The sequence below is a fragment of the Haliaeetus albicilla genome, chromosome Z (genome assembly GCF_947461875.1).
Source record: "Haliaeetus albicilla chromosome Z, bHalAlb1.1, whole genome shotgun sequence".
In the NCBI taxonomy this organism is placed as follows: domain Eukaryota; kingdom Metazoa; phylum Chordata; class Aves; order Accipitriformes; family Accipitridae; genus Haliaeetus; species Haliaeetus albicilla.
Window position 1 is genome coordinate 68,045,378 of NC_091516.1, and position 17,390 is coordinate 68,062,767.

Genomic DNA, 17,390 nt, shown 5'->3' on the forward strand with positions numbered 1-17,390 from the left:
GAATCCGCAGGAACAAAAGGAAAATGGAACCAGTTGGTAATAGTTTATAGCAATTTCAAGCATTTGTAAATCCAAAGTTGAGCTTGAATTAGCAAGGGCTTTTCTGACAACTATCAGCCAAAGCCTGCCTCCTCCAGCAGGAGTTGTCTGCTATCCTTCCCAGTAATTGCTGGCCAGTGGAGGCTGTGCCGGTGGTCTGGTTACCACTCCTGCCCTTGAGGTTCTGCAGGTGATGGCATCCTCCCCTCCCACGCTCCTTTCTCCTGGGAACAAAGGGATGCGGTGTCACTCTCCAGTGGGAGCAGAGGGTGAAAGTGCAAGTGAGTTTTTCTCCCTCGTTACATATCTACACCTAAATAAATATCTTTTGTGAGTTTACCTGGCAAGAGCAATCCCTTGCCTCAATTAGCCGATTCCAATTAAAAAAAAACCCCAAAACACACCAGTTCAGAGAAGTTTATCACCTTATTCGCATGGAGTGCCCTGTTCATCCCCCCCATCCCGATAAGTGCCAGCGCATGGAAAAATCAACTCTTTTTGTGCCACTCATCCCCTTTGTGGCACAGACCCTGTTCACATCCACATGTATTCTCATATTTTATAAGTTTTTTTTGTTCATGGCTGGGAAAAATTATGAAGCATGAAAATGAGGTAAATTAATAATGCTTAATAATACTTTACATGTCAGTCATGTTTTTTATGAGCAATTGCATTGCATGATGAGCAGCACCCGAAGGCACAGTCTCCAGAAGACTGGTTGTGCCCTCTGTCCCTTGTCTAAACAGACAAGCCCCAAAATAACAAATAAGATACATATGGGGCACTGAGGAGTAGCCCAGCACTCATGACAAATTTTAATTTGTGTCTTCTTCTGGTATCTAGAGATACTAGAGATGCAGGTTTGGACTGCAGGTTTTGCTAGTATATAGCAAATCTAATTGCATCAGAGTGGGAAAGATCAGGGGCAAATGATCACCTCGTCTAGTTCTAGTCATTGGCAATTATGTGGCTCCAGGAACATCACTGCGCTTTGGTTTAGGCACCAGAATAGAAATCTACTATTTTCTGTTATACTATATCTGCTCACCATCAGCCCCAACAGAGGTGGCTGAGGCCAAGTGCCTCCTTCATTCCAGAAGAGATCACCATTATTGCTGGGCTCCAGCGGTTAGGGACAAACACACACAGACACTAATGGAAATGGGTGAGCAAATAAAACTGACAAATTTGACGCAAAATGGCAAGAGGAGAATTATGGACTCCATTGTCATAACAGCTGTATATTGCATGGACAGCTCTTTCTGGAGTCAGTGGTCCTTGGACTTCTCTAGAAGTCACCATTTAAGAAAGTGAAAGGAAAAAGGGAAGAGATGACTAACAATGATTGTTAATTGGATCTATGGACACAGCTAAAATAAAAAAAAAATGCTTGAAATATGGTTTGATTTATTGGTATGCAGGATAAGCTTTGAGCAAAATAAAAAAATATCTCTGAAATGAAAGGGAAATATGTTTCACAGTGGAAAAAAAAAAACCCCACAATCTAGAAGTGCTGACTGGGAATAACAACAAAAGCCAGATGGCATAAAATGGCATCTTTAGGGATTATGTGGCATAAGGAGCTGTGCACAAAAGCATGCTCTGAGTCCTTAAAAATCTATCACCACTTACTGGGCATGCTCAGTGTCCTTAGATACCCACATTAACTTACTTAATGTGCTCTGGCCTTAAAAGCTGGACAATCATCTCTACCATTTAAGCTCTCTGCCCTTAGTTATCCTCGGCAGTTCATCAAGCTTCCTCTGCGGTGCTGTGATATATCCTCAGCAATCCAGGATATTCTGCATTATCAGAAACTTGAAAGAGGATCCTTTATCATAGTTAACAACGCAAATCACCCCCCTATAGGCAGAAGACTCCTCCCACTATCTTGTTCATTTATTGGGAATGGTAATGAAGCTTTAAGGAGCTCACTTAAATTTCTTCTAGACGGATCTGCAACATCACTGAAATGTTTTCCCATCATATGAATATAAAGGGGCAGGAAAGTTATTTTCATCTACCCACCCAAAATTATGCTCTACTGGATGTGAATGCGAGATTGAGTCATTAGTGAAACATCCATTTAAACAACTCATTAACTTAATACTGTAACCGGTATTGAACTTCACATTTGTCAAAACTGAAGTTCTCTGTGCGTTTAATTCCAAGCAGGCCCTGCCTACTCCTTTTCATCTTTCCACCAACAAGGAAATACTCTAACTGCAATCAACAACAAGCCCAGTATCATTTACATTACAATCGTAAAAAGTCTCATCAGTAGTTCAGACATCTAGACACCATATTCCATTTGCTTATGGAGATTTACAGAAATCTTCTTAACAGCAAAGAAGATTTCCCTCCTCAGACCATCAGCTTCTAAACTCAGCCTTTTCTTCTTTCTTCAGTGCAGGATTTATACATATAAAAAGAAATAAATGAATCAGCTTTTTCTAGTTACACAAGAACCCAATGCTTATTTGGATCAAATCTATAATAGAAATGCTGTCCTGTAGAAAATCTCTGCAACAAGTCTGTTGTATTTGCAGACCTTTTCTTTAAACATACGGCAATATCTTACTTATAATAATACGGTCTATAATACTCATTTCAGGACTGAGACTTTTATTTCTCACTTATGAACACAAGACATGCAAATATGATGATCTGGCTCAATATGCAATTTTCTTCCAGCCAGTTTTGGATCCTATTAGACTGCAAACCACAATATTCAGGAATGGAGCAAAAGTTCCCAGTATCAGTGGAATTCTAGAAATCCTGCTGAATCCACCTTTAATTAAAAGTTAAACTGTAGCTGGCCTTATTTTGAAAAGCTTAGATAACTGTGAAACATTACACTACTTTTTTTTCTTAAATGGTGTGTGAATTTGTTACTCATGAAGTGTGCCAGATTGACAGTCCTCAACCCTCCTGTATCCACAGAATGAGTGGAACAGTAACATAATCTCCTGAATGTTTTCTGGCATTGATGGGAATAATTTCACTTGGCTTCTAATTTAGATAGAAATAGAGTCAGTCCTCAGAGCAGGAAATGAACTTTCACAAGATGAATCCTCCCAAAATACTACTGAAAGATATTTATTTTAGTGACTGTGAGACAGGTACTAAAAGTATCTGGGAGCGAGGGAAGGGAAAAATAAGCACTCAAATTCTCTGTATATATCCAAAAGGTGTAAAATCACTACATATCTGTCTGAAATTTCCAGTGTGAATTTTCCCACAGTGAGAGAAAGCCTGACTGGTATAGAAATGATATATCCCATTTCTATTCCCCTCCTATGGATCTTGGTACACAGGATACATTATGAATAACAAAGAACATAGCTATTCTCCACTGTCATCTATGAGTTGAAGATGACCCTGTAGAGCAATGATAATTTTGTTCCATTTGCAAACAGCCCAGAACTCTCCTGTATTGCCTTAGAGTGTCAAACAATTGACCTGGAAATCACCTCTGCTGGAAAATTAGCTGTGACTAAGTCCCTTGGACCTCTTTCTTGAGAATCAGGAGCAATTGAAACATGAAAAATATTTAGATGGGGATTTATGAAGCCAGAACTGTCCTGATTAAGTTGAACTGAAAAAGACCAGGGAAATAGCAAGGCAGTTAAGAAAAATGGAGCTGAACCTAGGCAAATTGTGGTGCTGCGTACTATCTTCATATCAGAGACCCTGTCTGACACAGCAGATTTAGCAACAGCCACACTATGCCACTATACTCTGAGTCCTTTACCACAAGGCTGCCCATTGTACCATTTTGAGGGCAAAACAGTTGAAGTGAATATCCATGAGAACCCCATTACCAGAGGGAAAAGATTTTAGTGCAAGCTAATGGAAACCACATTACAAGAGTAAATTATTTTACTGCAAGCCTATGAAAACCACATTACAATGGTCAAACAATCTTATTTCAAGTCCACTGAGACCACATTAATAAAGCTATTATCAAAGTAAAACAATTTCAAATGAACTCTATGGGGATTCACTTTTAAATGGCAACAAGATTTCAATGCATGTTGAAAAAGGCCCCTTGAATGCTATTATGGTATACTGTCAAATGTACAATCAAAGTTATGGTGGACTAGCTACATAATTATAAAAAAATGGGTATAGTCTTTTCCAAAATCTACTGATTTGACTAACAATTTGCTATTAATCACCATTCGTGTTCTATTTATTCCTTCCTTTCCAATGTGTGACGTGAGTTCATTAGAAAGCAATACATGCAAAATGAATTTTAAAACAATTCAAGAAGTCATTATGACAACCCAAAAGGCAATAACCTCATTCAGCCACTTGTGACAAGCATGCATACAGTACTTTGGGAAGGAAAAAGCTGCAATAAGTCCTCCCTTTGCCTCTCGTGCCAGGAGAGATAATCATCATGGACCACTTGCTGAGAAGAGCACAGGACATTGTCTGAATTAATCTGCAAAGTAGACTGTGTAGGAGAAGGAAGAAAATGGAGAGCCTGTATGCTCCCTCTTGAAACTGGGAAGGCTGTACTCATATCAAACAAGCTGTTGTGGTATTTATCAGTTATACATGCATCTGTGTGCACACACTCATACACACATATAAGAAATGATGTCAGGTGACACTTTACCTTTCTCATTTGATTTGCTCCCTCAAAATCCTTTGTGTTCACTCCTGCTGTAGGAAAATAAGATTTTGCCATCAAAAGCTGAAGAAGAAAGAATTTATTTATGCTTTTTAGAGATGGTCCCAAGCACTCATCTTTGATGGATGAGTCCAAATGTTAGCAGGTCCTTTTCACTTTGTAGAGTGACCAGACACAAAGCTCAGAGTGCAACATGCTCACCCTCTTTCAGTCTCAGTGAATCTCTAATGCTCATCTGCAAAGGAAAGGAGATTTGACAGAGTGCACTTGAGTCTGCTCTTACCAGAATAAGCTATATTTTGTTGGCTAAGAAAGTCCCCAGAAATGTGCATTTGAATCTACTCAAGCAGAACCTGTTGTTAAACGTGGCTTCTCAGAAGAAAGTAAGACAGACTAATATGTGATTCTGTGGACGCCAGTCTGGTGTCTATATGCTAAGCATGGTCTCACATACAAAAAAGGCTATATCAGAAGAAACAGAAGAAATGCCTTGCTTAACCTGAGTCATATATCCTGAGATATCTCTTGAGGTGCCTTCCAGTCTAACATTTTCATGAGTCTACAATCAGTCTTAGTAGGTATCAGCACCTCAGCTCTGCCTACCAAACTCAAACCTTCTGCAAGCAGAAGACAAGAAAAAAATTAGACATGAGAAGGATTCTGGCTTAAATCTTAGATACCTGTGGATTTAAAGCATCTATAGGTTTTGGTAGTGGGGTGAAATATTTTGCTCTGTAACTTTAGAAACTCATTCCAAGTTGACTTCAGCTGCCAAAATCCTTCTGTAGATCCAGCTGTGGGTGTCTGTACAATCAATGACTAATTTCAATGTGTATATTTAGATATCCTGGTGGAGTATGACAATGTTATAAGATGGCAATAATAGTAAAAGTAGTACTATCTCCTCTGGTATAGAAGACCAAAAGTTCAGGCATTTTGTTGAATTTTGAGATCATGTTGATGATCTCAAAATTATGCATTATTGAGATGAATTATTACAGTGCTAACTATTGAAATCCTTTTTTCTCTTCACATGAAAAATCAAATCATGATACCTAATGCATCTTTTGTTGTCTAGATGTAGTTAAAGATCTTTTAAAAAGTTACAATAGAAAGTATTTTCATAGTATTATAAGTTCCAAAATATTGCATTCCTAGGTTGCAGGTGTGGGTCTTTGAGCTGTCCACTAAGTTTGATTAGCAAGAAAAAAAAAGAACAAAAGGATCCCTTGATATTTCTGAGTGTCATATTATTGATAGCCAGCACAGGAAAAAGAAAAATAGGATCAGATACAGTATAATATAAAAATAACCCATTCCTCCAATATTGACTCGAAGTTCCACAGAACTGTAAAATTGCCAGATTTAGTGAAACTCACCTAGATTATGTTTGCCCTTAGACATATACAAATATTTAAGTTAAGTCTAAACTTTGCCTGCTCTCCATTATGATTTATGGATGTTACAAAAGGGATGTGCAACAAACATTGTAAAAATATCTCATGTTACTGGGAGCTAAATCTGTCAACTAACTATAAATATTTTTCTAAGCTACGTATACTGGAATGATTGGAGATGTATTTTTCTGTATGAGCTGCACCAGAGTAATTCAGATGAACACATCACATGTTTTTCTGTAATGATTTGGTGTTTGTAAAGGGTCCTGTCCTGCAACAGAAGACCACAGGTCATTCATCAGAAGAAGGTACACCTCTGGCTGTGGCTAGATTTGACTCAGAACTGTTCATTTGCTCAATTTCTGCCCCACCCTCAATGATACTTTAATGCATTTTTTGTCTTCATCTCTAACAGTGCTTCTAAATAGGTCTGATTCTCTGGAAAAATAATAGTTTTTCAAAATCAGCATTTTCCTGCTGATTTGCCAGCTGTTTCAATAAACCCCTCAAACTTACTAACTGCTAAGTCTGAGTGCCATCCATTGCAGTGATGTTCTGGGTTTAGATTCTGCTGATCTCAAATACAAAAATCTCTTTAATAAATACATAATTTTCTATCAAGCATGGAGTAGTTTTGGTGGGTTTTTTAAAATATTTTCAAGCAATCTCAAAGCAAATACACACTGCCCACCTACTTAGGCAAATCCAGATACCTCTGACAGAGAATCAGCACCTCCCCTTGCATTTCTGCTTTTTCTGTTGCTGTGAATACTACTGATCAATTAAAAAATAATTATTTGAGGTTATTTTGTTTAAAAGTAATATTAGGGTCTTGAGTTTGAACACATATTTTCAACAGCTTCTTTACTGCACTACATCAAGCAGAAGTGAGGAGTTCAGATGCACACACAAAATAGTAAGCACAGCACAATGAAAACTGCCAAAACACAGTTGATTTCTCAAAATTCATTTGTGACAGAGAAAAAATGAAATAAGCACAGCCCACAGTCTTACTCAGACTCCAGGTGTATCACAGGACTGAGTTTTCATCCTTTTGTCATTTTCATGAAAGTCTTACCTTAACTGAGAGTACACATTTTCATTACTTCTAATTCTTGAAAGAAATGAGAAATTAAGGCTGGTAACAACAGTAAGAACACAGCTATAAGTTCAGTAAGGCAAGAATACTTGTTGTGGGTTTATATTTAGAACCAATTACTTCTACCCACAAATAATTCACAACTGTTGATTTGTTGCAGAAATAAATGCCTCCAAAACAAATTTGACTCACTACATGTTTCTACAAATTAAGAAAAAAAAAAAAAAAAAAAAAGGTTTTCCCTTACTAATACAATGAAAGACTGTGGATTTGCTTTTCAGAACCTTATTCTCTTGTAATCCCGAACGCACATATTTCAGTGTACTTGAAGATAGCCACCGTGCTGGTAGGTGTCAGTACTGAAAACTTCTGGTATGGATTCTGGGGTTTTTTTGTTTGCCGTTGATATGCAAAGCTGGCTCAACAGCTTTGTGGTAGTATATAAAAGTTGCAATAGGTACTGTAACTTAAAAAATATCAAAATGCTAGAACTTGAGCACTGGAAACACTTCTGTCTGAACAAGAGGGGAGATCCTTGATCTAGAAGCATCAAGCTCTCACACTCTCTAAGGTCATTAATAAAGGAAACACACACACTAACCCAGAAGTACAAAAGACTTAGTCTTGGAACAGTAGTCCATGGAGAGCATTTCACTAAAATACTTGGAGGATCCTGAAGTACTGGTTAGTCACTATTGGCAGCTGGGCTGTGTATTGGAAATGAAGACACGTAAGCAACTGATCTGGAACCTGGTAATTCCAAGCTGGATATGCAGTGAGTAGACACACAGATTAATCTGTGCTAAAAGCAGTCCTTAGGCCACTTCAAAGATATGTGGCATGACTGGAGAAGCCTCTAAAACACTTAGGACCCTGCACACCCAAACATACCTGCTGGGTTAATAGACTCAGTAGACTGTGAGGTGGACAGAAGGTAGGTGGAAGCAAACCACATTTACAGTCAGTTTTGAGGCTGTTTCTGAGAATGGCACTGATGTATCCAAAGAAGAAAAAAAAGAAAAAGAAAGGAGACAGTTTGATAATATTGATAAGATGGAGGAAGTGTTTGGGACCCAGTACAAACTTAGACCTAAAGCTTGATCTGAATTTCACCAAACTCTCTCTTTATTACCATCAGTTGCAAGTAGAAATCAGGATATATTTAATTATCTTGATGCCAAACTCTGTACCGATATGCCATTGTTAGGACTGAATCTTTGAAAGTCAACAAATTTCCACTCAAGACAATGAAATATTTTTAGCAGCTTTCATACATTTGCACATTTGCAGATACTGTGGTCACCGTGTGTGCCACATATCTAGCTGAGTCACAGGCTGTGGCTCTGACAGTCCTCATGGGCTAAAGAAACATAAGTCAAAGTATGGCAATAGTGTAAGCAAATGGAGAATGAACAGGTGTAGGAACTACACATAAAATGTCATCCTACCCAATAACCAATGTCAAATCAGCCATTTACGTGGGTCTCATTTCTAAGTGGTAGATTAAAAAAAAGAGGATGAACGAGGTGGAAACTAGGTGAATTTGAGAAAACTTAAGCACAACTGTCAGCATTTCATGGCAGCCTAAACCAGCACTGGTGTCATTGCATAGTGGCTTTGCTAAAGGATGCAAGCGGAGAATCCAGACCAAGCTGTTCTTGCATGCGGAGTTCAGGTATCAGCTCCTGCAGGCCACTATACCTGATACGACATTCATCTTAATACAAAGTAGTGTTAAATTGTCCATAAAAAGGGTTGAGAAGATATAGTAATTCTTAAAGATAAGCGACATTCAGTGTTTATGATCTTGGCAGGCAATTCTCTGCACTGACACACCAACCACACCTCTCCTGTTAGAGCGGTACAGGTAGGTATCAGCATGGTTTAGGCTTTACAGGTTCGTTGTAGGCTTATTGGTTACAATATTTTGAGGAAAGATGAATGAAAGTTTAGAGGAAGAACATGTTCACTAGCTTCTCACTTCTTGGCATGTGGATCAAATGCATAAAACAGGTTTGGCAATCTCAAATAGTTTTGCAGTCTACCACAGCTGAATCGATTTGCTCACAGAGACAAAAATCAAGAATAAGCATATCAGCAGAAGTCGTGCCTACCTGCTTCTGTTTGTGTGTTCATACCCACTCTTCATTTATTTGTCTTTCTGTAAGCATCACAGTTCATATAGTACTTTAAAATTAATGTTTTTCAAATAAGACTAATACAGCATGCCCTGATTTCCAGTGAAAGATGCAAAGATTTAATTTCTCAAATAACAAGGTCTGGTCTTACAGTTTTTCATTTAATTCTTCCTTTCCCTTTATTTTCTGGTGAGTTGCATATGCATAAGAGCTACAGAATCTGAAACATTTGGTAAGGCTGTACAAAATTACAGTTTAAAGAGTATCACTTACCATAAATTGTTGCCTGAACCTTTGTTTTCACTGATATTTCTTTGGATGTAATTTTTCTGCCCCTGGATTAAAAAGATCTGAAAGAGAGTACTCCCTTGGAAAAGTTTCCTGTCCCCCTTGGGGACAATGCTGTTTTCTGGATGTCTGTTGTTCTGCCCCAGCCAGTCTTTCCTTGGACTGTCTTTGAAGTTAAAACCCTCTCTTCTCCCACCCATCGTATGTCTGACACATAGGATGTGACAGCCTTTGAACTTCAAAGGTTTGCCCAAGCAAAGTGGAGAGGTCCAACTAATGAAAAAGAAAGAGAGATGGGAAAAAAAGAAAAGGAGATACTTTGTTTAAAAAGGGAGGACTAGCTGGAGCACATAAAAATGAGGTATTCTGGCTCACTGCATCATCTACACTGTTTATGATGTTCCTATTGCAAAGCATATCTTGGAATATCTCTCAATTAAAAGTTGAATTTTGTGAGATGGGCTCCAGAACTTCCCATCTGCCCTGATTGCCTGCTGGAATTGGAGTTTTAAAAACAGCACAACTGATCAGTTAGAAGAACAAGTATGAAGTTAATCTAACATTTTAAATGTAATGTATTGTAGAGATGATGATATTTGAAGATAGTGAGCAAAATTAGCATCAAGCACATTAACTAATTCCTCAAATTTTCTGGGAATTAATAATTTTAATATTTTGCAATATTAAGGGTAATAATGATTTCTTTAGTTTCCTGAGCAGAAGAGTGGGAAGAATATAGTTTTTTGAGAAACACTAGTTAACTTAAAATAAAAAAAAAACCACAATCTTTTTTCAGTAAATAGAAGGTACCAAATACATTTGAGTTGCATAGGTATATAAGTAAGCTACAGCACCTTTTATCCAAGCGAGGTCCACTTCTTGCAGAGTTGTGATGTAACATGAAACTATTTTGGGAGCCCTGCTCATAACATTCGAGCCTGAGCATGCAATTCCTTCCCCCATTTCTACACTCATTGTAGGGACAGGGATTTACTTCAACACATTATGAACCAAAAGGACCTGGAAAATCACTGTTCAGGTCTGTAAATAGCAAATATGCCTATTTTCTGATGTGGGGTCCTCATCTCAGCCTAATGCCTTTGACAGCAGTAGAACTGGGAAATTCATTTGCCTCAGCAGGGTCTCCATCGGTAACATGTCCATTTTTGTGCAGCTACCTGGAGAGCAGTATATAGACGGCACATTTCTTCTCAAGCTTTCTTTCAACCTTAAATGCATCCCACTCGGCTAAAGAATACCCTTGTCCTCCTGCCTTGGGATACAGACAGGCAAAACACACACGTGTTATTACCCCAGATGTGGTTAAACTTTATTCCATTGAATAGATAGAAAATATAATTGAAGATGGACACTTCAACAGATAAATTTTAGGCAACAATTTGAATTTCAATTAACTGAAGCTGTAGAATGTATCTAAAACAAGAAAATTTTACCTATGCAGTAGCACAAAAGAAAAAAAGAAGCTGAAAAATATGTTGCATAGTGCTGATTTAGAAAAGCATATTTCATATTTATAAATGGTATCCAAGGTTAAATTTAACTGAGAGCAAAATCTGACCTGCGTTTGACTTCAGTGCACAAGGGCTATGTACTACTGTGTTCAGGTTATTTCAGCTCCTTGCTTAATATGAATTTTGTAAGTAACCATATGCCACCATAATGCCTCCAAACTGAACACAGCATTAAAATAAATATGATAAAAACCCTGCATATAATTACCTACCTGAATAAAATGGTTTTAGTCTGATTCCTTATCAGAAAAGGACGGAAAATTTTGCAATTCAAAGTACTCAGTGCCAATATTCCACATATTTAAATATTTGAGTATTTAGATGCCTAACCTAATGAACTATCTATATAGCTCTTTAATAATCTGACCCATAGATGCAGGTTAAGTGCAAATGGGTCAAAGATTGCACTAGAGCCCAGTGATAGATTCCTAGCACTCATGTTTGAACTTGTCAGCAATTCAAAGTCCTTGTTTTTCCAGAAATTCTCTCTCTTATCTGTTCATCTTAAAAAAAAAAATAATAATAAATTTAAATTGAGAGAAATCAAAGTAAAAACCCCCATGTCTTCTTCATGACCACTCCAGCATACATACTTCTTGGACACATAACTCTTGTTTTCTTTGTCTCCAATCTTTTGCAAATGACATTTCATTTAAAGCTGTAATGCTTGCAGGTTTTACCAAGACATTTTTCCTTACATGGTGTTTATCTCGCCTCTTTGCAAATACATTACTGATACTCTTTCTTGTAGGCTATGACTTTAAACTTCTTCTCCCTCTGTCTCCCAAAACAAAGACTCAGTCTTTGGCTGGATGCTTAGGGAGGTAGATTCTTTTGCGAGGAATCATCCTGCTCTGATATCCTGTTTCTTTCTATGTCTGCATGTAGGTGGTATGAGGGATGACTTGATTGCTGCCATTTCTCCTTCACCAGCTATTCAGAATCCTCCTGTGCTCCCACTGAGCTTGTTCCTTTTGCTCCCTGATCAGGCCTGCACCTGTGAAATACAGCCTGTCTTTGAAAAAACAATCACAATAATTCTTCTGCAGACAAACAATCTGTTATCTGGATTTTTTCTTAAAGTGTGCTTAGATCTGTGCCTGAAAAGGATGACCTCTTCTTAAATAATATTCATGAATTGTACCTACTTAGAGGTTAATTATCTGTTCACTGAACTATTTCTTAGTAAAAATACATACATTCTTATCCAAATATACAAGAGGAAAGAACATTATTTTATTCATGCTAAAATCTGGCCTGAGAAGAAATTCCAATAAATGACCTCACCACTGAGACATATGATAAAGTATATGCACTTCTTGTTCAACATTCCGTTGTTTTTTTTGTTTAGTTGTATATGTATCAGGTAACTGAACTGTAGCTGTTAGCAACATGATATTTATGATTAATGTGACTGCATATGATGTGAGTGTTAGGGATTACCTGGAAGTTTGGCAGGATTCTTGTTTTCTTCTCAAAAATCAAGTGGTGTTCATAATATGTAAAGAAAAGGAGGAGAAAAACCCACAACATCTGAGCACATCTAGACTGTAATTTGTAATTGTGTTCAAGCACATATTGAGTGAAACAGTCTTAAATTGCTTGTAGGTGAGCACAACAGAAGCGAACTACTACTCGTGTTTAGCCTTAGAGGGAAGGACTGGTGACAATTGCTTTTGTTTCCACTGTCAGATGCAGAGTCAGAAACAATGCTTACAGCCACAGTATCTCTCACTGGAGCTCAGTCAGTGCCCTGCTTTTAGCCGCAGACAGAATACAGAGGATTGCTGCATCAGAAGAAAAAAAAAGGGGGGGGTGGGGGGGAAGAGAAAAAAAGGCATTTTTCCAAATAATTCATAATCTCAAAAAAATGCCGGTTCCAGAGAGGTTCTGCAAAAGACTGCAGGATGAGGTTTATGTGTTACACCCCAATAAAAGCCCTAGAAAGTGTGAATTCATCGGTACAGTCATAGCTTATTGCTGTCCCTTCATCGCTATGTGCTTATGGAGAACTGATCCTTCAGAAAATGTTTCCTACCTCGCTGGCTCCACCGGGGATAAACAGCTCGTTAAGGGACTAAGGCTCCTTCCTACAAGCCAATATTTTCAGAACTGGGACCTGTACAGAGACAGCTTGACAAGCATTGGAAGTTGTTTCCTCTTTTGATTGAGTGCATTTTCTTCATTATATGAGGAAGGAATTTGTTCTCAGCATTTTTATGTGGTGCAGACATTGAGATGCTCTGTCACAGATTTCAGGGTTTGGACAGATTAAAACCTTGTTCAAATTGCCTGGTAGATAAAGGCAGTTACAAGCAACCAGATACTGAAGCCTGTAGCCCTTCTGAAAAGAGGGAGTTAAAAGCCTAATTACCTATACAAACCTGTACTGGTGTGTCTCTGCTCATGCCAGCTCTTCAGGAAACACCTTGGGATCAGGACTCTATTTTCCACTTCAGCCCAGGAGCATTTTGGTGGAAGTATTGCTCAGGGCAGGTACCGGACAAGTGCAACCCCATCCACCGCAATGGACCTCTGTAGCCACGTGGAGTTGAGGATGAGCAAGGAGAGACTTTCAATTCAGACTTCTGTGACTTCAGAAAGGACGTGTCTGGGTAAAGATGATGCATGAAGATACCCAGGTCTTCAGTGAGGGCACTGGTGTGTGGCTCCATCTCTTAGGAAGAAGTAGACAACGTTGCCATGGTACTGACATGAGGACCTGTAGTTACTATATTCCTTTTTTTGACACAGCTCTAAGTCTGCCTGTCACCAATTGGCTAAAGAAATCTACTTCCCAGACCCGTTATGGATTTTGTCTGATGTCCGATACCTTAAGTTAAGGGTTAAGTGCACATATTTTTGGACTGTGCAATCTTAAACTCTTTCAGATCTACTTCCATGTGTTACAGCTATTAATGCAGGGGATGTATTGACTTAAACTGGTAGAGCAAGAAGTGTGAATTTTATAAAATATAACTCCATGTTCATGAATTGTTTTCTTCTGAGTGGGTGAATAATACTATAAAAAGATACATTATGTTTCAAGGTCTGTCTCAGCTTGAAAAAATATATATTTCTTTATTGTATATAAACATTAAACAAAAATGTATTGAAGAGATGGAATAGGCATAATATTACAGCAAAAGTTATTTCTCTAGAGGACAACATTGAACATTATTGAAATAAGTTGTTCATGGGTAACAAAACTGGTGAAGTTTTGTTTCATATAAACTTACTCTCCCTGTTACCCACATGTTAATATCAGTTCTAGCGTCTTCCTTATGACATTTGTGTTGGGCAAGAGATGGCCAGCCTGGAGTGAAGTGGTTGCTGTCCAGGCAGCTAGGACATACAGATGGACTGACCAGGCAACTGCTGTTGGTAGGATGTACAGTGACTAACTCAGTGCAAAGCTGAGTATGTTTTGACTTCGGCATCCTGCTTGCTGTTTCAAGGGCCATTCAGCCTTTTCCTCCTTAATCTTGCTGGAGTGAGGACGTGGCTTCAGCTCATTTGATCACCTGAATGCAATGTGAATATATAATACTAGCAATAAAAAAATTAAATTCATACCAGACAGCAAGTGTTTTCCAGAATCAAGTTATCAAGTACCATTTAATCTAAATTAAACAGTATCTGGGCCCTTGCAGATTGGGTCTGCACAAAAGGGAGGCAGCTGCTGTGTGGATGTGGTGTCCGAGTGGGGTGCAGGATGAGAACTCCACGCATGTGCTGCACCACAGACTGCAAATGTGAATAGGTGGAACATCAGCGGTTACGGCACCTCCATGCATCCACCAGTGATTGGCAGATGTAAGCAATTTAATTAGGGATCAAAGATGGATTTGCTAATCTTTTGGTGCTAAGTTTTCTTTGCTGGAGATGACCTGCTATCTTCAGAGGGACTGCATCCCACCTGCACATCAGATACCAATTTCTAAATCCATTAAGACTTCCCTTGGTACTGGTAGGAATAGCTTTCTACATCCATTTCAGAGTTCAGGTCAAATCAACCTGTTTTCTGAGGATATTAAGTACATATTTGGACTTCTTATTTTTTCCTGGCTTGGTTATGTGAAACAACCAAATACTTAAGTAGAAAGATAGTCATAATAAAGTACAGAAAAACACAGGTGCGTATGAACTTACAAGCACTTTGCCAGAAAGAGACATTACACAGAACAGAAATCTGTAGGGGAAATTTATGTTTCCAACAGAGAGGTAATGGAATAGAAGTTCTTTCAAAAATGTCATTTTAATTGTATTTCCTGTCCTAGCTGCATGTGGTGAGCTTAGATTGGCAAACAAAGTTGTGTAAAAATATTTCTTAGTTCTGTGGAGTTGCAGAAGAATATTTTCTGTTCTGGGCTAGAGGTTAAACAAAAGCTGGCGTTTCAGTCCAGCAGAAGAAGCCTGTATCTCCTCAACCACTACAGAGTACCTGATGTCATATTTTCTATCTAGTAGTTTTTATCTGTATGGGAGTCATCCTGACTTGATATTGTATTGAGTAGTTTTCAAGATATGTTGGTTGTGTGTTTTGTCCCAGCTTACATGAATGGCTATCATGAAATATATGCAGTGGGGCATAAATCCTACTCTGTTACTTAATAGAACTGGGTTTTTTTCTCTCTAACACCTAAAAATCCTTAAAAATTTTTAACCCCCAAAATACAATCCTTTCACTTTTCAAAGCTAAAAATCTCAAAATTAAAAAAGAAAACCAGAACACAACAAACATTATTCAAAAATTATCCTACATTTTAAAATGATAAATGTCATTAAGCTAACACTTCATTTTGTAATCATAGTTCATTAAAAGGGTTTTATTGCATTTTTCATGGGGAGACTTGAAACAATGCCTACACTAGGAAGAAAGAGAGCAATTTACAGCCACCTCATCCTTCACGGCAAGCACCATCCCAGCTCCTACTGATGCTGCAAGATTTGACCTCTACTCACTAGTCTTGCAGAGCATCCTCATCTCTGTAGAGGAGACAACATCAGGAAATGCTCCTGAATCTCAAGCATCTATACTGCAAAAGCAGTGGCATGGCTTTGCTCTCACAAAGAATAACTAGATACAGTTGTGGAGTTAGCATGGGCAAGGAAAATTTCCAGGAGGCAATTTTTACACCGTCTACCTGGTTTGGACCATCGGAGAGTTTTGCAGTACGGATATGGATTTTTCCTTGCTTATTGGCTCCAGTGCTAGAGGCTGGTCCCAGACATTTTTAATCTGCAAGTAGAAATAAATCTACAGTATTCACCTGACCCCATAACATGGCCCTTCAGTAACAGGATAATCTGACAGAGTAGCTTAAAGAGACTTGCCTGGCTCCTGCTGGTGTCACAAAAGGTTTATAGGGAGGAAAATTCAGTTTCTACTACTTCCAGTCTTATTTCCAGTCTGGTGCTTTTCACGTGCTGAACAGTCAACCTCACTTAAAAAAAAAAAATCTAAAAAAAATAATAATTATTTCAGTAAGATCTTGTGGCATTGATAAAATTACAGTTTCTGAGGCATAAATAACATTTTTCTATGTAGGTTCTGACAGTAGAAATGGAAATTTCCCCACCACTTGTGTCATTAAAAGAGCAGCATTTTTCACAATTCTAATGGAAAAGGTAAGGTTCCACTCTACAGATCATATTGTGGTACTTGCAAAATATATCTTCTAAATTTTTCTTGACATTCATAAATATTTCACATGCTCCTCCAAAGGGACTGGGTAATACACAAATTGCTGAGATTGTAACAAACAAAGTGGTGTGCTGAATGAGAGATAAAAGCAATCTGTGGAATGCTGTTATTGGACATTTGGGATATCAGAAATGGCTGTTCCTTACAACCACCCCTTGGCAAACTACTTAGGACTATCTGCTCCATGAGATAAGCGGCAGGGCAACATAAAGAGTGAAGGATCTCCCCTGTTCTGGATGTCTGCAGGATTCACCCTCCAGCTCACAACTGCAGGGACTTGAATTAAGCACCTGCATCTTGTCCTTCCAGGGGCAGAGGACCACCATGCTCTTGTGCAGTCAAGCCCTTTTTATTCCGCTATAATATATTTTTTAAAAAAAAGAGGATACACACACAGTTGTGTCTTCCTAGCTGCTCATCCTCTCTGCACCCTGACAGGCACAAAATACATCAGATCCATGCTCAGGGGCTGCTTGTGATGATCAGGCTCCTACCTGTCCTTTCCAAGGTGGTCTTTCTTTAGCAAGACAAGGCAGGCACTGTACACA